The sequence below is a fragment of the Girardinichthys multiradiatus genome, chromosome 1 (genome assembly GCF_021462225.1).
Source record: "Girardinichthys multiradiatus isolate DD_20200921_A chromosome 1, DD_fGirMul_XY1, whole genome shotgun sequence".
Taxonomy (NCBI): domain Eukaryota; kingdom Metazoa; phylum Chordata; class Actinopteri; order Cyprinodontiformes; family Goodeidae; genus Girardinichthys; species Girardinichthys multiradiatus.
Window position 1 is genome coordinate 49,945,137 of NC_061794.1, and position 24,214 is coordinate 49,969,350.

The 24,214-nt window shown below is 40.3% G+C and overlaps 1 protein-coding gene across 3 annotated transcripts in view; it reads right to left on the reverse strand.

The window, feature by feature from the left end:
• The window catches only part of otud5a (OTU deubiquitinase 5a), a 55,501-nt gene that overhangs the window by 20,976 nt on the left and 10,311 nt on the right, over positions 1–24,214 (reverse strand). The gene's annotated exons all lie outside the window — the stretch shown is intronic.

Consider the following 24,214-nt stretch of genomic DNA (forward strand, 5'->3'; position numbering starts at 1 on the left):
GTGGTGTGAAAATTATTGCATGACTTTTGGTTTTGGTTTTGTTTTTCTCTTTAAAACATTTTATTAGTGTTAGTTTCTGCCCAAACCTGCCTCGCTCCTGTCCAAACACTATCCTCTGAACCAAAATGAACTGTTGAACTCTGCCTACTTACAGGACCCCAGTGACTCTTTTCACATGGCTGAGGACCAATTGTTAGCCCCAAAGACTGTGGACTTCATCCCATTCTTTGGAACTAAAAGGGGGGATGTTGGAACCCACAGCCATGGATTTTAACGTCAAACTCAGGTACGGACATTTCTGGAACTTTCAAAATAAAGTGCATTAACCTTCTTCCGGCACAGCCAGGAAACGGGATAACTGCAGACTTCCTGTGACGCCACTACCCGAATAAAAACACAGCTGTTGCTACATCCGCCCTCTTCCACACCGGTGACCATCGGGATAGGAGGGGAACAAAGCGCGCTGATGTCTCTTTGCTGGCAAAAAGACATAAACTCTTCAAACTGGATCCAAGAGTATCATAAGATCACGCGATCATATGCACAATATAACCCCCGCAGAAGCAAAACTGTGTCGCAGAGAAATCCACAGTAGAGAAGCTGTTTCTACAAGCCGAGTCTGAAGGAAGGACAACGGCCTGCACCACCGTGTTTACGGTAATGAACAGCTGGTTGACGGACAGAACGAGCCGTCTTTCAAGCCACAGCTCCGGAGGTCAGGTTAGCTGAAAGCTAACCGCTTGTTGACTGTGGACGTTTCTTCAAACTTCGCCCTTGGACGTTTCCTCACCACGGTTCATGAGGTTAGGTGTTTTTGGGCAGAGACAGATTAACAGTTAGGATGAAATGATCTGAACGTTTTCATTCTATGAAGTTTGTTTTGTGAAACTCGGCTATCTTAGTGCTAGCAGGCTATCTGCAGCACACGTGCCCGGTTTGTGTTCTTTGTATGTTTTTAAAGTTAAGACAAACTTTATTTAAAGGGTGATTTTTAAACAGAACATTGATCATAATGCGCAGTCCGCGCTTATGCATTTTAACCCTTATATTAACCGAGGTATTTTAAAGGTATGTGTTGATTCTGGTGCTAAGCTATCAGCTTCTTTGTTAGCTCAACTGCTAACCGGTAAGAACACGTGCTTGCTACTAAAGAGTATTTAACAGAAAGGTTGTTAGTTTTCAAGCTAGTGAATAATAGTCCCTGAACATCATTTACTAGATTTGATAACTAAGTAAACACCATTAAGCCCCATTTCTCCAGAAAGATTTGGCTCATTTCCAAAATATTCCTTTAATAATATTTCTTCAAATATTATTTGAATAAATGAAGGCAGCTAATTAGACACCGTTGAGAATTAGTCATCCAGAAGGTTGGTTTTATTCAGCAGATCATTCTTTAAAATATTATTTCATTAAAATAATATTTTATCTGATCTTGCATTTTGAATGGTTATCTAAATTATTTCCTAAGTTGGTCCCAAGACTAACTTAACTTCATTTCCAGATTCTTCAAGATAATCCTTGGTTCTCAAACATAAACATTGCATGGTAATGTTGCATCACTCTTTTGGTCATAATTTCTAATAATCTTTAATCAACTTGTTAATGTGGTACATAGTCCATTAGTCTTCATTATTCTTTAATTCTGCTTTGTAGTTTAGTTGGATTGTTTTAGCAAAGTAAAGAGTTTGTTGATTGAAATATGTTTGACTTTGAGTTGACTTATTTTTGTTAATAAATTCTTGTATTTTAAGAAATTGTGTGAATTCATTCCATGTGCAGAGTTTATGCTGTTCAATAATGTCAGAGCTCGTCTCACACCTTTCTATTTTGTCCTAATACCATCGCCTTACTGGGCTGGTATTCACAGGACAATCCTTAACAGACCCAAATATTATTTGATTAAATATTAATATAAATAAAATTTTAATATTAAATAATATTCTCATTCTTCATAATCACAACATGTGGATGAGATCCACCCTGAGAACCTCATGTCTCTGGATGTTGTGGGGCCGTCATAGTTAAAAGCCTCGTCAACACTGCGTGGCGGTCAGGGACAGTGCCTCTGGACTGGCATACTGGGGTGGTGGACCCCCTTCATAAGAAGGGTGACCGGAGGGTATGTTCCAGCTATAGGAGGATCACACTCCTCAGCCTTCCTGGTAAGACCTATGCTAGGGTATTGTAAAAGAAAGTCCAGTCGACAGTCAAACCTCGGCTCAGGAGGAGCAGTGTGGTTTTCGTCTCGGCCGTGGAACACTTGACCAGCTCTACACCCTCTAAAGGGTACTCGAGGGTTCGTGGGAGTTTGCCCAAAAGGTCTTTTGTGGACCTGGAGAAGGCATTCGGCTTTGTCCCTCGCGGTGCCCTGTGGGGGGTGCTCCAGGAGTACGGAGTGAGGGACCTTTTATTAGGGGCCATCCGGTCTCTGTACAAGCGGAGCAGGAGTTTGGTCCGCATTGCCGGCACTAAGTCAGACCTGTTCCCGGTGCATGTTCGACTCTGGCAGGGCTGCCCTTTGTCACCGGTCCTGTTCATAACTTTATGGGATGGATTTCTAGGCACAGCCAAGGGCCGGAGGGGGTCTGGTGTGGGGACCAGTGGATTTTGTCTCTTATTTTGCAGATGACATGGTCCTGCAGGCCCCTTCTAGCCAAGACCCACAGCATGCAGTGGGGCTGTTTGCTCCTCCAAGCTTCTCCAAGTCCGAGGCCATGGTTCTTGACCAGAAAAGGGTGGGTTGTCTTCTTCAGGTTGGAAGGGAGTTCAGGCCTCAAGTGAAGGAGTTCAAGTATCTTGGGGTCTTGTTCACGAGTGAGGGGAGAATGGAGCAGGGGATCGACAGACAAATTGGTACGGCTGCCACCGTAATGGGGACACTGTGCCGGTCCCATTTGGTGAAGAGAGCTAGGCAGAAAAGCGAAGCTCTCGATTTACCGGTCGGTCTACGCTCCTACCCTCACCTATGGCCATTAACTTTGGGTCATGACTGAAAGGGTTAGGGTTACGGATACAAGCGGCTGAAATGAGCTTCCTGCGTAGGGTGGCCGGGCACTCCCTTAGAGATAAGGTGAGGAGCTTGGCCATCATGGAGAAGCTTGGAGTAGAGCCGCTGCTCCTCCACATTGAGAGGAGCCAGTTGAGGTGGCTCGGGCATCTATACCGGATGCCTCCTGGACGCCTTCCTTGGGAGGTGTTCCAGGCACGTCCCACTGGGAGAAGGTCCAGGGGACGGCCCAGGACACGCTGGAGGGACTATGTCTCTTGGCTGGCCTGGGAACGCCTTGGACTCCCCCCGTGGGAGCTGGAGAAGGTGTCTGGGGAGAGGGATGTCTGTCGTCTGACGTCTGTTTCTACTGAGTCTGCTGCCCGCACAACCCAGTCCCGAATAAGGCAGAAGACAACGAGTATAAGTACAAAATTTTTAATTATTGACAATAACTACCGATATCTAAATCGACTTTAGCAACAAGGAAGTGTTCTTACCTGCGGAGCCCTGATCAGTTTAGCAACAGCAGCAACAACCTTTTCTTTGGAGATCTTTTCCCATCAAATGCTCTGAACAACGTGGCTATAGACTCTGCTTCAACATCCTCCTTCATCTGTCAGATATCCTGACCTCTGACATCATTTCTCTGGTGAATTCAGAGGTTTATTGTTCAAAGCAGTTTTCTGAGAAGTCTTCTGATCACACCTGTCTGCGCTTGGTGGGACCAGCCCCTCCTCAATTTTTCAGCTTTGATCCAGGCAGCTCTGATCCTCTTTGCTTTAGGAAAGTAGTGCAGACTAACGGCTGCTGTCGTAATGTTGCTGCCAGCTACACCATTATGCCATGTTAACGCTGTTTTTAACGCAACTTGGCTTCTACCTGAACCGTTTATCACTGATGCTAATACAATGAATGACTGGAGACTTCCTCTTAGACATAATTTCCGGGTGACTTTGGACTTGCAATATTTAACATCGAAATATGCTTATTTTGTTTCCCAATTGTGTTTTATTATGTCTTTTTTCCTATTATCATGTCAATTACTACCCAATTCCTTCAATATATAGATGTTTTTTTTCAATTTCTGCATTTGTGGGAAAATCTTATCACAGCCCTTTAAATGTCCAATTCAGGGATATGCAAGTTGTAATTTTATAGTTCTGGTAAATAACGTGTTCCCATTCACATGTCCCCAGTAACTCGTTCCCAGTAACGTGTTTATAAACACTTCCTGTACTAAAAACCTCAAATGAAATGGGATGGTGGTTTGGTTAAAAAAACAAACTTGGGGTTAGTTATATGTACGGAAAGGTTAAAAATAAAAGCTTAAAAAAAAACTATTTTGAAGCTGAAAAAAAGTGTGAAATAAAGACAGAAATAAAAACACTGAAAAGAAAATATAGAGGAAGTAACAAAAAGTAAGTACATTGTTCACTGATATATACACATTCATAAAAGAAAACTCATTGCTCTGCATACAATGATTATATTTAACCCATTGAGTGTACTTTCATTGCCCTCAATCCCCACACATGATTTTATTGACCAAGATGCTAAAGCATAGGGAGTCTGGTGTGGAGAGTGAGGAAAATATGCATTAATCATAACTAAGCTAAAAATAACATATATTAATAGAAAATAAATGTTCCCGATGATGTGCAGCCCAAATATGCACTTTGTAAAATCTCACACAGAAAACAATCTGCTTAAAAAGATAATATCAAAATGTAACTTGATTTCTCTCAGGTCCAACATTTGAAATGTTATCCTTCAACCAAGAGTGAGAAAATTAAAAAGCAGCAACTTCCAGAGCTACAGATGCAGGAATCTTGATGTTGTTGGAAAGCAGTGGGCCATGGAGCGGTGCTTCAAGTTCTTACCAGAAACAGTAGCCTGTTCACTTCATGATACGTACTGCAGTAATTAGACACATGCAACACACAGTTAAACCATCATGACCATAGAGGTCAAAGAACATTTGTTGTTTTTTCATTGATAGGCAAATTAATTGTTCATTATCCTATTTATTTTAGTCCTAAAGGTTCAGTTAGTCTTAGTTCTGATGCTGCTGGAAAGAGAAAAACTGTTTTATAGATCCAAATGTGGCTCAGAACTAGAACCAGCTAATTAGATGGTCAGATTCAGTAACCCAAAACAGTTTAATTTTTGTTGAGGAACCACAGAGATAATACAGGGTCCTAAATGTGTTATTTCTGACAAACAGAGATGGATTTATCATAATTGAGAACTGGATGTGTGAATGATCTCACTTACAGAAAACTTTCCGGGACTTTAGACAGGAAATAAGTAAAATATGAAGTTTAATGTCAGAGAAATGAGTAAAAACAGCAGATGTGACGGAGGAAAACCAAAGATAAACTTCTGCAGAATTAATAATAAACCCACACCCACAGCAACACACTCAGGAAACCACAGCAAACACTCTAATTGGCCAACCTGGATATTTTTCTGAAAAAGAGGTGGAGCCTCAGCGTGTCCATCCTGTATGAAACTCTACTGGTGTTGATAAAGTTTTATCTGCATCTCCTGGTCTGACTTCACCCTAAACTCCAAGCAGGCTGAGTACTGCAGCCCAGCTAATGCATACAAACACGGAGAAGATGAGGAGATCAGCACATCAGTGCAGCACCAACAGTAATGCTGGTGATGGTTGTCTACCCATCACAGAGTCTATCAGCTGTGAAGTTCAGCAGAACTTTGTATTGCTGCTTTCAAGAAAACGCATTCACAGTCAGCGTTCAGCTATCGGGAGGCCACACTGACTGCTGACCCTAATGTGAGAGGTCCAAGGTTGGCACCAAGAGTTCCCATTCACACTAACACCAATACATGTTGGACACATAGAACAGGTCGGCCAGGAGGACCAAAAAGACAGTCTGTCTATTTTCAGCAACCCCATCTTTGGCCACAGTAGCAGCCCAGCTACCACCCAGCAAAGCCATGGCCTAAACAACAACCCTATCACCAGCAGGTCTAGCTCCAGCTCCAATACCAGCTTAGCAACCATCAGGCCAAGCTACAGCTCCAACAGAAGGTCAGCAACCACCTTGGTTCGCTCTAAATATCAAAGTGATTAACCTATACTGGAATACTGGAACTTTATCATGCTTGAACATTTAAAAAAACCCACAGCTAGTTTCTGTTTTTTCAAACCTTTGTTGTGTTCCCGATGTTTCTTTTTTTGTTTGTTATTAAAAATGCGGACCTTCTGCTGGTTTAGGATCGCCAAACTTTGCTAAATATTCGACAATGTGTTGGAAATTTGGCCCAAAATAGACAGGAAAGCCAGTAAACATCCTGCCCTCCATTCCTCTGGTATACCATCCTACCGTAACGTAGAACGGCTCCACCTGTACATAGAAGACCCAGACACCGCAAGAAACGTAGCAGCTGGCTGGTGAAACCTGTAAGGATTTATGATGATTAATTATAAATTTATAGCACCTAATAATAACAATTTGTTAATTATCATTAATAGTTGATCATTATTAACCAAAACAAGCTAAATTCCACTGTTATCAACCGTTTTACCGAATGGTGTGGAACACTAACCTTAATTTACAGATAACACAGACGCTGTCAATCTGTGTGAAAATTTATTAAACCAATAGTACCTCTTACAATCAACTATTCTGGTCCAGCAACAATCACCTAATTAAGCATGCACTATTCTACGGAAGGGGTTCACTAATAGCGAACAATAAGGATGCGCACTAAGCATAGATTCAGCACTCAACTCCAACTAATTCAGGACTCAATTAATCAAAAACATGGTGAACACAGACATTCAACTTTGCTATGCACAGTCCAGCTGGTGGAGCCATTAGTGGGTGCTCAAGGAGTTGCTCAAAGTATTTATAAGATGTGTCACTGAAGTGCTGGAATAGCGCAAATGAGCATACGGTTTTGATCGTGCTTGTGGAATCTAAGGACTGTACGTTTTTGTTATATGCTTTCATATCCACCTGGCAAACAAGAACAGGATTGGCATATCCAACTGGACTTCAAGCGGTTTCGCTTCACATTTTTATTACAGTAATCTAACACAGGACGACACATAAACCAGCAAAAGTGCCATATCACCCACAATATTAGACAACCATCAAAACCACCCAATAAGACATTTCAATAAAAATTGCATGCACACACAAGTTAACACATTGGATTAAATGTGGCAATCCTGGATCACCCTAATTTCCTACAAATACCTGCCCAGACTTTATCAAAGTATCCAAGTAAAACGAGAGGAACAAATTTACTAGATGCTGACTCCTCTGTGGGAATGGGTGTAGGCTACTGGGCTTCCTTCTAGGAAGGGATGAAGTTGTGAGTGATGCACATCTGCAGCCGCTCTAAACAGTCATCTTCTCCTCCTTTGTCCAAAATGGGGAAAAAGAAGATGAACTGTCAGCAGTTGACTAAAACAAGCAAGGAGGTAATTAGTCTCCTTGGAAAAACCTCTATGGGATTTTCATCTTTGCTGGGGTAGCGGCTGACAGTCTTCGATCGGGATATTAATCTTCTGACCTTCTTATATCAGCAAGATTTCCAGCTTTGTCAAGCTCTTCCAGGAATGACTAGTGGGAAGAACAAGGTAAACCAGCCCGCACACTCCTGTTTCTCCAGAGATCGCTTCCATTGCATGAGACCGACGACAGTTTATGCTGGAGTAGAAGTTAGCATTAGCTTGAGCTAGCCATTTATCACCTATGCTGGTGATGTCAGAGGCGCAATGCATGCTGGGAGGCGGAGTAGTTTGTTTACCACCAAAAATAGATGGTGGCCCAACAAACTAAAACCTTTTTTGGCATCTTATCAGTCAGCCTGCTATGGCGATATTGTGTCTGCACAGCAGTGCTTCATTCTGCAGTGCTCTCTGGATCCGATCGGCCCCTCTCTGGTTCCTGTGGTCGGCCTGGATGAGGGGCAACCAGTTCCTTACCCCCGCAGGCGTAGGGAAATTCATCATACCCTGTGTCTGGTCCGATACAAGAAAGTGGGCACACTCTGGATCTTAATGTTTTTATTGTGGAGATCTGAGATGCTACGTTCTCAAACCACATGCCTGTCGTATTTGATATTCTGCTCCAGTGTTTTGCGGTAAAGCAGTGCTGTTCTGCCATTCAATCTGCCAGTGCTGCTCAGTTCTCTTTAGGATGTTGTGCCAACAGTTACCTCTAGTGATTGTGTGGGTCTCTACTGATATGTAGAGCAACTACTAGATGTAGTTGCTCTACATATCAGACCATCTAAATCCAGACCTGAGTACTGGATAACCTAAGCCACACATGCTGCCAGACAGAAGGGCAGAGGAGCTGAGCAAAGATCAAAAAAGAACAACTTACAGGTGTCTCTCCAATCACTGAGGCGTAGCTTGCATTTGTATCAGAGAACCATAAAAGTTGCAAAAACATAGAACCTTTTTGATATTCTTGTGTCCAGCTATCAGAATTCTTTTGTCTTGTTTTTAATGCCTCACAACCAGCTGCTCTGGACAACCCCAATGAAGTGTGTAAGAACGTTTTGCGCTTTTTTATTGATAGGGTTGCAAGCATTGCAGCTCTAAGTAGCCCTTCCTCCTTTGACCTCTTTGTCTCTGCCACGTTCTCTGCTGTCTCTAGCCAGTTTGAGGAGGTCACACTGCCATTTCTGAAAAAGATCTTTGATCGTTTAAAGCCTGCTGGGTCTTCACACCTTCTTTGGAGTCACTGAATCACCTGTAGCAGCTTTTACCTGCAGAGTACCTCAGGGCTTTATACTTATTCCTATTCTCTTTTCTCTGTATTTACTTTCTCTTGGATCTACTCGACGGAAACACATTGTCTTCCACTTTTACGTTAACACACTCAAATCCATATGCCACTAAAACAGGATAATGATAATTCTGTGAATTTACTACTGACCTGCATTGGAGAAATCAAGAAATTGACATCTGTGAACTTTCTCAGTGAACAAAAGAATGAGATCATGTTGTTTGGGCCCAGTGATGCTTCCATATTTCTGTGCTGATTGGGGTCCATTAACACAACAACTGACTCACGGAACAACAAACTTAGATGTAAGGCTGGACCCTTAAGCTTCAACCTCAGGTTAAATCAGTGGTCAAGTCAGTCTTTTCTTTTATTTAAGACAACTGACCAAGCTTTAATCGCAACCCATTTTAGAGTACTGCAATGCACTTTATGTCCGGCTAAGCCAGTCTTCACTTGCTCGACTCCAGCCGGTACAAAAATGCTGCTGTCCTGCTATTAACTAGTACCAGAAAACAAGAGCGTATTACCCCAGTTTTAGCGTCAATACATTGGCTTCCAGTTTGTTTCCAAATTGATTTTAAAATTCTTTCACTTGTTTTTAAATGCCTGCATGGTCTCGCCCCTCAGTATTAGTCCAAACTGACTGGCTGGCTGGCAAATCAGTTACTGTTGGTGATCCCAAAGAAGTGAGCCAGCATTTTCAACTGCTGCCCCCAAACTGTGGAACGATCTGCATTTGCAGATCAGACAGGCCCACTTGCTTCATGTTTTTAAATCATCTTTCAAGCACTTTTTTTCTTTTTGGCTTTTACTTAGTTTGAGATGTTGGCTTTTATTAGGCCCGAGCAGGAAAACTGCAAGGGCCTATTGTAATTGTTTTTATTGTTTTATGGTCTAAACTGTTTTTTTGCTTTGACTGTCATTATTTGATGTTATTGTTTCCAAATTTTATGTGTTTTATCTCTTGTGCATCCTTTTAGGTGTACAGCACTTTGGTCAACGGTGTTGTTTTTAAAGGGCTTTATGAATAAAATTCTAATTGTAAATCAACAATGACATCCTGCTTGGGAAACAAGCTGGCTACTGACTGCGTTGCTTATAAAAGACCAGAGAAAAAACTGTAAATCATGTTAAAGTAATCTGGGAAGACAACTGTAAAACAAAGGAATATCGGGAGGTCATTTAAATATATGGAGCGTCATTTGGAAAGGGGATGAAATTCAACGCTTGCTAACAAACTTTAATTTAGATTTCTGGGCTCTCTGTGAAACTGGGTTGAACCTTTACATGTCAAGACAAGCGCTTTATGTCTCTGGATTATCGCCAAGACAGACAATGGGCCAAAGGAGGAGGAGTGCTCATTCATGTAAGAGACACGCCCAACTGTGTTGTAGTTGAACTGGACATATTTGGACCAGCATGTTCAGTGTTAGGTGTTGTTTAGTCACCAAAGATGGAGTTCACTCCTTAACATTTCACAGCGCTCCATCATTTCATTTGTCCTTTTACCAAGATTTAGATAAACTGTTGAGACAATTAAACTGGCACGAGGAAATCTTACTGTTTTGAGATTTTAACACAAATTGCAAAAAGAATTAAAACAAAAATTAAAAGAAGTTACATCAAATCATAAAGCCCTAGTGAGGTTACAGTGACTATGATCAGAATATGGTTTTAATTCTTAGAAAATTAACAAAAAATAGACTACAGAAAATATTCTGCAGATGTAATGGCAACATTCAACGTCCTGGAATAAGAGGGAATGAACTTGGCAATTTGAAAGTGAAATACAAAAAATGTACTAGACCACAGTGTTAAGAAATAATGGCTTAAATTCTTGAAATATTTTGATGGAGTTACCTATAAAAATAAAACAACAGAATCACAAAGCCCATCAAAACCTATCAACAAAACCTTGATCTGCTATGGATCAATAAAGAAATGTTCCAGTTAATAAAAAATAGATGTAGCATTAAAATGTCTCTCAGGATAAAATGAACACAGATATTCATATTTTTAAAGGACTTAGAAATAAAGCAGTAAAGGAGCTAAGAAGAGCAAAAATGACTTATTTAGCAGAATTTAGTACTCAGGTAATGCATTGATGCATATCAATAAATGAATAAAAAAGAGATCTGTCAGGAGAAGGGAATAACTCAGTTCAACACAAATGGAAAAACTACCTCAGATTCTCCAACAAATGCAAATCAATGTAATACTTATTTCAAGTCTATAGATGAATGGCAACACATTTTACACCCACAGCTTTGCCAGTAATTCCAGCACAATCCAGCAAACTTCAGCATATAATAAATCAATTAAAAAACTTGAAGGCTAAAGATGTATTTGGGTTGAATACTGATTTTATTAAGAAACATATCAACACTTTGATAGCAGGAGTACTAACAATGAAAGCTGCAAACAATAGATGCAAGACATCACCCTCCTTATTTAAGAACCCAGGTCAGTTTCTTTGTAACATCAGTTTTAAAGGTTAACGTTTAAAGCCTAAGCACGGACTGGGCCTGTGCATTAGCCTTTGGCTAGAGGATGTGTGATGATTTCTCTGAAACGCAACATTGTTTTATGTGTTGTCCCTAATCAAATAAATTTGAAAAAAATAAACAAAGCCTTTTTAGTCATATCCAACATGAGGCAAGTTTATCTGTCTACGTTCACAGCATTCACATTTACACAGACACATAGTTTCAGCAGGTAAACTTGGGATTCAGGGTGTTGAACAACTGATATGTGGTGGGGGGAAAGCTGGAACTGAACTCACAACCTTTCTACATTACTGCTGCTTTTGGAGGCTTGTCAGCCATATGACCATATCAGGGATAGTATTTGATGGAACAACCTGGAAGTTGATCATCAAGTCCAAGCACTGCTTGAAGATATTAGAACTCCATGACCCTTGTAGCTGTTGGACCATGAAGCTTTTGTGTCACTTCAAATTAAACCAGAGACTAAACAGTCAGAGCGGAGCAGCAGACTGAACTGCAGCGTTCAGAGTGAGAAGAGGCTGCTGACCTGCTGACATAAATCTGGAGCACTGTGCTATGTCACTGTTCTTGTATATGTGGACCCAACAGGGAGTTACTGGGACTGGAAAGATTATGTAAACCCAGTTACAAAATTGCATTTCTGTTGGGCTGTTTAGGAATGAAAAGAAAAGAAATTGTCTGCAGTAAAATAACAGTTTTAATTAATCAATCCTTTGCTGACAGTTACTGGAATCATTTTATATTTTTATATTATTATTGGCCTTGGTGACAGCATGATATGCATCCTTTAAAGTTGTATAGCGTTGGTCCAGAGTGTTTTAATCCCTGATGGGACAATTAATGTGCAGTCTGTATTCATTGGAGAGGTTTGCTCTGTTAAAATCCCCAAGAATAATAATGGGAGAGCCTGGATGTATTTTCTCCACGTCTGTTATCAGCTCAGCCAGTTGTTTTTCAGCATCTGAAGTGGAGCCTTGAGGTGGTATGTACAGTCCAACCAGCACAGACAAGGAGAACTCCCTCGGTGAATAAAAGGGTTTACAGTTAATGAGAAATAACTCCAGGTCAGGACTCCATGTCTTCTTCAACACTTTGATATCTCTACACCAACCTTCGTTTATATAAAAGCAGATTCTGCCTCTTCGCTTTTTTTCCAGATTAGTCCGTGTTGCGATCCGCTCTGACAAGCTGAAAGCCCGGTATCAGAAGTGGTATCATAGGGTTAATGGTGAAATATTTTGACAGCTGAAACATTTTCAGAGGGTGTTTTCCACCTCTGTTTGTCTGCTACTCCCCTGAGTGCCTCCTGGGAAATCTCTGATGCAAAACGTGAAAGAGAGGATCTGGAGTTGACATCTAGGTTCAAGATTCTAGACGGTACCGTAGACTACTCACTGGGAAGTGGGGAGTTTTTTTTTTACTTTCTTTGGCCTCTACCGGTGCCACCCATCCCCTGCACCACCATGTTACTTGTATCGCGGGCCAGTGCCTCCTTTTTAACTAAGAAACCTTCAATGGTTTCCTGCACTGATGGAGGGAATCACGTTCTCATTAACAATCTACTCGTCGTAGCCTCTCTTCGTATTTGTGGAATTTAATCTATGAGCTGATCTCACTACCAGGCTGTCAGCGCTGCGCATGGCTGTTTTCAACTGGCTTTCCATTAGCAACAAGTCTTTTGCCTTGAATAAACTATTTATTAAAAACTCCCTTGATTTCACGTTTTTCGCTGACACGTGAGAGCAGTACATGGATTATGTGGATCTGTGAGAACTCTGCTCAGGTAACTGCTCTGTGCTCGGGACACAAAGTGAAGTACATCGGGGGGAGGGAGGGAGCATTTACTGTTGGCTTTTTAAAAACATTTTATTGTTTTTGTTTTTAGTTGTCATCCTCTAGGTGCAGACAGTGTATTTGAACCTGAATCCAGGGAGTTTCTGTCATCCATCATTAATCTGGAGAATGTTTTAATACTGGGCCATTTTAATCTGCACATCAACACGGCTGCTGATCTGAATTTTACTCAGCATGTGTGCGTCCCAACACACAGAAAAAGTGATCACAGCTGTATACTGTATATGTTAATGAGTCTATTAATCTTGATCCAGCTTCTCCTAGACTACCAAGAAAGGATCTTTTATGAACATACTCCTCAGGCTTTTTCTTCTCTTTTTGATTCTGCCTCTTTAGATTAAAACGTAATGAATGTGGACCCACTTGTTCCATCTTTTAATACACATTGTAATAACATTTTGGACAAAACAGCAGATTTAAAACAGAATACTGTGAGGGCACAAAGTTTCCATGGATAAATAAGGAAATCCATAACATGAGCAGAGTTTGCCATAAGGCCAAACGACCGTGGAAAAGCACTAAGCTTCAGGTTTATAGACTTTATCTTAAGGAGTTGATCAGCTCTTTAAATGAGCTGCTTAAAAATGCCAGAACCAATTATTTTGTAAACCTCACCAAAATAAAATGTTGTTTAACAGAATCAAGAACATTGTTTCATCATCTTTTCCTGCTACAAGACTGCAATCTCTTTCTAAATTATTTCATAGACAGAGCTGTCAGCATCAGGACCCGTCTCTCCTCTCCTCTCTGTTTTATTAAATTGGTTTACTTCTGATTTATCAGAAATATTCTAAAAAACTGTTTTCTGTTTCGACTCGTTTTATCTTTGTGAGATATTACCATTTGTTTGATGATCTGAAAGATTTAGGTGCGACGGAAAAAGCAAAAATAGAAGAAATCTTTAAGGGGGGAAATACTTTTTTCACATAATCGTAAATGTTCAAGGCTTTCATTCATCATTGGACAGAACGCATCCATCAGGACTAAAGTTTTACAGCCAGATGTTGAATAAATCTGAGGGGAAATCTAACATCAACTCAGAGTGTCTGTACAGTCTACGGTACAGACACTCTGAGTTGACACTGAGCCACAGTCAGCTTGAAAGCATAACTGTACTTCATTTTTCTTAGTGAAGGTGTTCGACAGGCGTCAGTCCTTGAACAATTATGATTCTTTATTATAGTACAAATATAACACTTTATGCAGAGGATAGTATGATATAATAATACATATCCAGCTCAGTTGTACAACCTTCTAAATTTAAGGATCTGATTTCGATTCTTTTGTGAATCTGAGCCAAACAAAAAGTGCAGAGTCAGATATTCACTATCGCACAAACAGGTCACTTAATTTTCATGCAGATGTTCATTGTCAGGATAATCCTGCAGAGAATATTTTAAATGTATTTAGCACATAATAAGATAATAAGAGCAGGTGATGTGTTTAACATCTGGGAAACATTTTTAACAGAATAGCTGGAAACACCACATAAGCAGACTGAAGAAGAAGGTTCCGGTGTTGTGGAAGATCTCCTGTCTTGTTCCGGTACCAAAGAAAACTCACCCATCAGTCCTCAATGACTATAGACCTGTTGCCCTGACATCTCACATCATGAAGGTCCTAGAGAGACTCCTGTTGGCCCACCTGAATAAGCAAACAGTAAACCATCAGGACCTCCTTCAGTTTGCTTATCGCTGGGGAGTTGGAGTTGAAGATGCCATCATACACCTGCTTCAACAAACCCACTGTCATCTGGACAAAGCCAGCAGCACTGTGAGGATCATGTTCTTTGATTTCTCCAGTGCGTTTAATACAATCCAACCTGATTTGCTTTGTCAGAAACTCCAGAAGACTCAGGTGGAGGCCTCAACAATCTCCTGGATCAAAGACTACCTGACAAACAGACCACAGTTTGTGAGACTGAAGGGTTGTGAGTCTAACCAGGTAGTCAGCAGCACAGGAGCACCACAGGGGACTGTACTCTCACCATTCCTTTTCACTCTGTACACCTCAGACTTCCAGTACAAGACAGACTCCTGTCATCTGCAGAAATACTCAGATGATTCTGCAGTCGTGGGGTGGATCAGAGATGGTCAAGAAGCTGAGTACAGGAAGGTGGTGGACCACTTTGTGGCATGGTGTGGAAACAATCATCTCATTTTGAACGTGACTAAAACAAAGGAGATGATTGTAGATTTTAAGAGAAACAGGAATAAGTCAAAAACTATTTCTATCGTGGGAGAAGAAGTGGAGGTGGTGGAGGAGTATAAATACCTCGGTGTTCACCTGGACAACAGACTAGAGTGGAGATGCAACTGTGAAGCCATCTACAAGAAGGGAAAGAGCAGACTGTACTTCTTGAGGAAGCTTAGGTCCTTTGGTGTTTGCAGCAAGATGCTGCATATCTTCTATGAGTCTGTTGTGGAGAGTCTGATCTCTTCTACCATCATCTGCTGGGGAAGCAGCATCAGAACCAGGGACTTAAAAAAGCTCAACAAGCTGATAAAGAAAGCTGGTTCTGTTCTGGAGACTCCTCTGGAACCTCTGGAGATCATTGTGGAAAGACGGATTCTTCATAAAACGAAGAACATTATGGAGAACCCTGAGCATCCTCTTCATGAGACTGTCCTACAACAACAGTGTCTTCAGTCAGAGGCTTCTTCAGATCTGCTGTAAGACGGAGCGCTACAGGAGATCCTTCCTGCCCACAGCCATCAGCATCTACAACGACTCTTTGAAGAAACCTTCATAATATGAGCTATAACAACATTTAATTTCCCTTTGGGATTAATAAAGTATTTTTTTTAATTGAACAGAATTGAAACAGTGTTTTTTTTTTTTTTTATCCAGATGAGTCAAACAGCTTAGAAGTGGCCTCAGGACATTCCAGTTCATCTTGATCCTTTCACTGACAGGAAACTGGTGTAAAACCAGTGTGACCAGCTGGATGCAGAAACACCACTAAGTAAAAATGCATTTATCTTCCTAAAATGCTTCAATATGTTATTTTGTTTGACAAATAACTTTCTGGTGAGAGTAAGGTTGTTCACTTGAGTTTTTATAGATACTACAGGGACCAGATATCCCCTGGAAACTGCTCAGTTAAATGTTTATTTACCTACAGTAAAAAAGTAAAATATGTGCCATTTAGCTTAGAAAGTTCCTTATATTAATTTCGAGCAACTGTTTTCCACTAAATCTAATTCATAAAGTCACATTTATGTCTTTATTTCCTGTGAAATATTGCATCTCTGTCTGCCTGCTGTTAGCACATCTGGGTAACGCCTCCCATGAATCAGATGTTGATCCACACATCTGTAAATTCTGACATTTCTTAATATCTGAAAGGACAAATCACAGACGCACGTGAGAAAACACAGCTTAGAGTCTGGGGGTAGAAACTGGGGCTAAACTAAGACTTCTGATCAGCAACTGATGTTGGAATGCAGCCGGTTTTGTTGATCAGCTGGTATCTGTCAAATGTTGTCTTGCAGGAAAAACTCTGACAGATGCAAACAGCCACATTCCACTAAACACTACTAGCTGTCCTTACATCGCCACCTACTGGCTGCACAAACTCTTGACAGATCAAACTTGGAAATGCTTTAAATCTATAGACATAGAGATGTCTTACTAATACTAAATGCCTTACTCTAAACAAAAGGCTGGGAAGCAAACCCAGCAGGTGGAATGGGATTCATGACATTGCTGGAATGTGACCTGGAAGCAGGTGAAGCGTCAGGCCTTGTTCACATTTCCTAGCTGCAGTATCAGCACTCAGAAAGCGTCTCAGAAATCTCGGCTATGAATAGAAATATCAGCCCCTCGTTTATATCAGGTATGTTGCATTCATTGGAGTTGATTTAATTTTCCTCATGTGTGATAAATGTTGTTCGGGTTCACACAGAAACCTTTCCCAGAGCACTTGATTCCAGATGTTTGTACACAAAGAATCGTGATGACCATTAGTGTTCATTGTTTTCCTTCTGCAGAGAAAAACAGACCTAACTGGAACAGGAACCTTTGCTTATAAAATGCCATTAACCAGATTAGGTTAAAAGATGTCTTTGATCCTCAGATGCAACCATTTGGAGCAATAAATCGTCCTACGGCAACAACAAGCTGAACTGGGAGTCTCGGTAAAAATAGAATAATAAAAAACAAATTCAACATTCAGTTTCTTTTTCTTGCTGCACTGAATCTGCATCAAACTGTGACATAAGTGTAGTTCAAAATCTAAGATTACATCTAACACAGTGTCAAGCAAAAGTATTCATCCCCCTTGGTATTTTACATATTTCATTACATTCCAACCTGTAATTTCTATGTTTTTTAATCTTATTTTATGTGACGAATCTGCAGAAAATAGTCGGTGAAGTGAAATGAGAAACAAAAATATAAAAAATAAAAGAAAGAAACAGAAAATTTGAACGTACACATGTATTCACCCCACTTTGCTATAAAGCCCCTAAAAAGGTTCTGCTGCAACCAGTTACCTTCAAAAGTCAAAATAATAGCCCCTTTTCCACTGCATGTAGGAAGCCCCAGGCTTTAGATTCAAGATTCTTTATTGTCATCATGTCACCATAATGAAATTTAGCTGAGACTCGGCTCAAAAGATACACATGTAGGTTATTGACACTTACAAAATAAAAAAATAAAAACTTAGTAGTATTTAGTATTTACATAAAGTGCAGCTGATGCTGAAACAGTCTGAGTTGAGCTGCTGGTCTGTTTGATTGTCAGCAGGGATGTTTAGTGGCTGCCTGCAGGGGGACAACGGCCTTCACTGCTTTGGGAAATAAACAGTTTCTGACTCTATGTGTTTTTGATGTGATGTTTCTAAATCTTTTTCCTGACAGAAGTGGGACAAGCAGTGGATTGCCCAGCTGGAAGTGATCTGTAGCAATGTGTCTGTTCCTTTTCTGGACTCTTGCAGCATAAACCATAAAGTTTGCAAAAAGGGACGTGGGCGACTTGCCCGATGTGTGGAGGAAGGAGCTCTGGTCAGATGAGACTAGAATGTTACTTTTCAACCACCAAGGAAAATGCTGTGTCTTGCTAAATCCAACATATCCCATCACCCCAAGTACACAATCCCAACAGTAAACATGGTGGTGGCAGCATCATGCTGTGGGGATGTTTTTCAGCAGCAAGGACTGAGAAACTGGTCCAAATCGAGGGAAAGATGGATGGTGCTAGATACAGGATAGCCTTGAGGAATGGGCAGAAATCCCAGTGGGAAGAGGAGGCGAGCTCATAGACTGATCCAAAGCCACTTGCAACTGGAATTACTGCAAAAGGTGGTTCTACAAAGTACTGACTTTAGGGGGGGTGAACTGTTATGAACGCTGAATTGTTCTGGTATTTTGACTTAATTGTTGTTCACAATAAAAACTAATTCATCTTCAGAGTTGTAGGAATGTTCTGTAAATGAGAAGGTGACGACTCTCAGAAATCCACTTTAATTCCAGGCTGTGAGGCAAACAAAACATGAAAAAGACAGGGGGGTGAATACTTTTGCAAAGGGTTGTACCTTACATACATGATGTCAGACCTGCTTAAGTCCTCTTTTACCAGTAGCCAACTCTTACAAAATGAGTAATACAAAGTCCAAGTATCTCTTAGGCTAAATTAGTTAAATGTTTGGAGAACCTCTGATTGTTTCAAGAAACCAGCCTTTCTGTTGGTAAGATAATTCATCAGACAGAAACAGAAAGTGGTCTGTGGGGTGTGAGAACACATTCAGCTTCAGTGGGTTCAGTCTGAATCAGGTGGTTAAAGTTGTGTTCTTGTACTGCTAAGAGTCACTGATGGTTTTAAAGAAACATGGCCACAAAATTAATGTTTAAGCAGCAGATTTATCTTAAACTGGAAAAAAGAACCAAGAGGAAGCAGAAGCAGACTGACTGAGCCTGTTGTCATTCCCTTAGCTCTTAGCAGTCATGACTTTATGGGATTCTTCTTAAATAAAATTGATTCTATTAAAAAGAAAATCTTTGACATACTCCTGAAGATGATTACTTCATCCTCAGTGAGACAACATTGGAAATAACTGCAGAACCTGATTTGTGTTTGGACTGTTTTGATCCTGTGGAGCTTCCTGAGTTATCAGAAATATTAGCTTCATCTAAACCTTCAACTTGTATGTTAGACCCAATCCCAACCAAATTATTTAAGGAAGTGTTCCCTCTGATTACCAGCCCCATTTTAGATATGATTAATCTATCTTTAGTAAATGGATCAGAACCACAGGCTTTTAAGTTAGCTGTAATTAAACCTTTACTTAAGAAACCTTCACTTGATCGAGATGACTTGAAAAATTACAGACCTATATCCAATCTTCCATTCTTATCTAAAATTCTTGAGAAAATATTTGCTAATCAAATGTGTGAACATTTATACAGCAATGACCTGTTTGAAGAGTTTCAGTCAGGTTTCAGAGCTCATCATAGCACTGAAACAGCTCTGCTGAAAGTCACTAATGATATTCTTATGGCCTCAGATAATGGACTTGTGTCTGTTCTGGTTCTGTTAGATCTCAGTGCTGCATTTGATCCAGTCGACCATAATATTCTCTTAGAAAGGCTGGAATATGCTGTAGGGATCAGGGGAACAGCGCTAGGCTGGTTTAAATCTTATCTGTCTGACAGATTCCAGTTTGTTCATGTAAATGATAAATCATCTTTAAACTCCAGGGTTAATTGTGGAGTACCACAGGGTTCAGTACTTGGGCCAATTCTCTTTACTATATATATGCTTCCAATAGGTCAAATTATCGGGCAGCATAGGATAAATTTTTACTGTTACGCTGATGATACTTAGCTTTACTTATCCATAAATCCTGATGAGCCCAACCAGTTAGATAGACTACAAGCATGTCTTGAAGATATAAAAACGTGGAGGAAATTTTCTGCTTCTAAATTCAGACAAGACAGAAGTTGTCGTCTTTGGATCGGAGTCTTTAAAAAGGAAACTGCTTAGTCAATCACTTAACCTGGATGGCATTAAATTGACTTCCGGTAATAAAGTAAAAAACCTTGGTGTTAACTTTGACTAGGACATGTCATTTAAATCCCATATTAAACAGGTTTCTAGGATTTTCTTCTTTCACCTCCGGAACATTGCCAAAATTAGAAATATCCTGTCCAGGAGTGACGCTGAAAAACTAGTCCATGCATTTGTTACTTCAAGGCTGGACTATTGTAATTCTTTACTATCAGGATGTCCACAAAATGCAGTTAAAAGCCTTCAGCTGATTCAAAATGCTGCAGCAAGAGTTCTGATGAAAATTAAAAAGAGAGATCATATTTCTCCTATTTTAGCTTCCCTTCATTGGCTCCCTGTTAAATCCAGAATAGAATTTAAAATTCTCCTCCTCACATATAAAGCCCTTAATGATCTAGCTCCATCATACATCTGAGATCTGATTGGTCCATATGTTCCTAACAGAGCACTTTGTTCTCAGACTGCAGGTTTACTGGTGGTTCCTAGAGTCTCTAGAAGTAGAATGGGAGGCAGATCCTTTAGTTATCAGGCTCCTCTCCTGTGGAACCAGCTCCCAGTTTTAGTCCGTGAGGCAGACACCCTGTCTACTTTTAAGGCTAGGCTTAAAACTTTCCTTTTTGATAAAGCTTATAGTTAGAGTGGCTTAGTTTATCCTGAGCTATCTCTGTAGTTATGCTGCTATAGGCTTAGGCTGCTGGAGGACATAATGACCACTTTCACCCTCTTTGCTACATTCTCATACTACTCTCCAATAATGCATTATTTGCTGTTATTTCAGTTTTTAACTTTGTTCTCTCTTTTCTCTTCCTAGAAGCTACACCTGGCCTGACTCTGTGTCTACCTGTGACACCTTTCTGGAGAGGGGCATCGTCCGAGCTTCTGCTGGCAACAACTTAATGCTCACCCTCTACAGATGATCCACATGGCCCTGTCTTTCAGTGTTTAACCCTTTCTCTCTCCTAGACATGGCTACTGACTGAGCTTCTACTATAACTAACTCTATGTTCTCTCTTTCAGACTCTAACCTTGAAAACTGGATCAGAGTTTATCTGTTCTTTCTTTCTAGATGAAACGACTAAAGGAGCTACATCCATTAACATTTACTTTTCCTTCCCATAGAAAGTACTCCTGGATCAGTGCTTCTTTGTTCTCTTTGTGTCTCTGCTCTGTTCTCTCAAACCCCCAGTCGGTCGTGGCAGATGGCTGCTCACACTGAGCCTGGTTCTGGTTCTGCTGAAGGTTTCTTCCTGTTAAAAGGGAGTTTTTCCTCTCCACTGTCGCTACATTCATGCTCAGTATGAGGGATTGCTGCAAAGTCAACACCAGTGACTGTCCACTGTCTCTACATGCTCATCCAGGGGGAGTGAATGCTGCAAGTCACTGACTGGATGCAATCTGCTGGGTTTCCTTAGATAGAAAAACTTTTTATCCAATTTGAATAAATAACTGAATCTGACTGAACTGTTCAATGGTTAGGATTAACTGGAATGTATGAACCTGACTGTTGTGAAGAACCTTGAGACAACATGTGTTGTGAATTGGCGCTATATAAATAAACTGAATTGAATTGTTGTCCTCTGAGTGTCCCTAATTGAAGTTTCTGCAAGTCAGAACAAGTTAAATTGGACTTTTAAGAACACAGGGATTAAAAGTTAAAACCTACATGAATTTCAAAACCTAACACAAGAAACTTCACAACTTAAGCGTTGTATGTTTTCTGATGAGCGGCATGAACTTTTAACATGTTTTTCCCATTGCACATTTAAAAAAGGGTTGATAGTAGTTGATAAACCCTTTTAGCAGGAGTTACCGATTAAATACAAGTCAATGTCAGAAAAACATTGAGGATGCGGGATGGTTTGCTCCAAACAGTTCGATGCTGTGAAGCTGTGGATTGCTCTCCATGCTTGCCACTTAAATTGTTTGAATCCATGAAGGAGGGCTATGTTTTTCAACCTTATTGTGCTGTGTGACGGCTGTTGCAGTTCCCAGGCCGATCTTCTGCTTTAATCATAATTCAGTATTTATGTTGAATCTTCCATTATATTTCAAAATGACAGACGCACGTGTTTTTGTTGCTGAAGCTGATATCCAATATATGCAAAATGTGTTACTACTGAAAATAAATCTGCAAATGTTCAAAAAGGTGATATTTAAACCAGAAGAACAAAAGCAACTCTGTAGCGGATTTCAATGACAACTGAAAAGCTTCAGAAGATGTTATTTCAAACAAGACAGCAAAATAAGAGTCCAAAATGTAAGCACTGTTGCCTTAATGGAAAATGTTTGTGTTGCACAACAAAATCAGGAGTAGCTCAAGAAATTATTTTTATAGTGCTGCTGAAGCACGTTAGCTCAAAGAATCGTCTCTTCCTGAAGAAGAACAGAAAAAATAAAGAATATATGAATATGAAAAAGATGGAAATGATGCATTTGTTGAAAACTTTGAGGAACTGTTTCATTTCCTTGGTTTGTAAGGCTTAATGCGTCACCTCCTGTTTTATCTGTTGCACTGGATCTGTTTCATGTTTCAGACTCTTCTCTTAACTGTGGCATTTCGGATTTATTCTAATACGTAAGACAAGTTTATTTGTAGCACATTTCAGCAACAAGATAATTCAAAGTTCTTTACATGATGGAAACATAAGAAAAGAAAAACACCTAAAAAAGTCCGCTGCGGTGGGAGAATAAAGGCAGGTAAAGAAAAGCAGGACTACAGACTGAGATTAATGATGTTTCAGTTCATAGTTTAAATAGAAGAATCAAAGCAACTCTAAACTAATGGGTTTTAACCTTGATTTAAAAAGAACGCAGGGATTCAGCATCTTTGCAGGTTCCTGGAAGTTTATTCCAGATTAGTGGAGCAGAAGAACTGAATACTGCTTCTCCATGTTTGGTTCTGTTGATGCAGAGTAGACTGGAACCAGAAGACCTGAGTGGTCAGGAAGGTTGATACAACAGCAATAGATCTTTAATCTATTTTAGTGCTAAGCCATTCAGTGATTTATAAACGAACTGAAGTATTTTAAAGTCTATTCTCTGAGGTCCAGAGAGCCAGTCTGACAAAACAAGAACTGGGGTTATGTGGTCTCTCTTTTTAGCCCCGGGTAAAAGCCAGCAAAGAAATGATGAAAAATGGGCATTGGTCTGCTTTTCCCAGGACTGATATGCTCAGGCATACAGAAGCAACTTATGCTTCGTTCCCACTGCAGGTCTCGAAGTTCAATGTATTTGTGAAATCTATTTGTTTTGCATGGTCATTCAAATTAGTAATTAAATGCGACCGCCATCAGACTTCAGTCTGAACAGTGCACGACCCCAAATCGACCCGCATGTACAGAAGGAGAACGTAGACGTCACACAGAGGCACACTGCTGGAAGTAATAACGTATCCCGGCTTCTCTGTGTTATTATTTAGTTGTCGAGCAATTTGAGCTGACAATATCATGAACACATCGTAACAAGACAAAGAAAAGTACAAAAAAAAGAGAGCCCACCTATTAACAACAACCTTTAATGGAGCAGTGATGTTGCTGGGGAAGCTGCAGCTTTGGACTGAAACTCAGGGAACAAACCAACTTTATCAAGAAGACACACACAGGTGTGATGGCATAAGTGTGGAGACACAATAGCTGTTATCTGAGACACAAGCTGCACTTAGTTGAATAGACCTCTGTGAGCTTTTAAGGAACAGAAAAACACTAATCTTACACAGTAACCCACATTTCTGCACAGTCTCCCATCAAACATCGACATAACTGAACAGTCTAACAGCTGCACAGCACCCTCTGTTTGAATGATGGCACCACAACGACCTCATACCAGCGACCTCAAGGATGAATATGATCATTTTTCTTCTAGGACAGGATGAATTCCTTACCACAGAGGACTTAATGAGCTAATTACCTCTATTAGAAAGATTGGATTAGAACCAGCTCTTATCAGTAAACTCCCAAGGATTAGTAATGTCATTTGATTTGTTTTTCTGTGTTTGATTTTCTGTATCATTGTAATGTTTTTCCTCATGTGCAGCACTTTGAGTGCCTTGTTGCTGAAAAGCGTTATATAAATAAACTTGT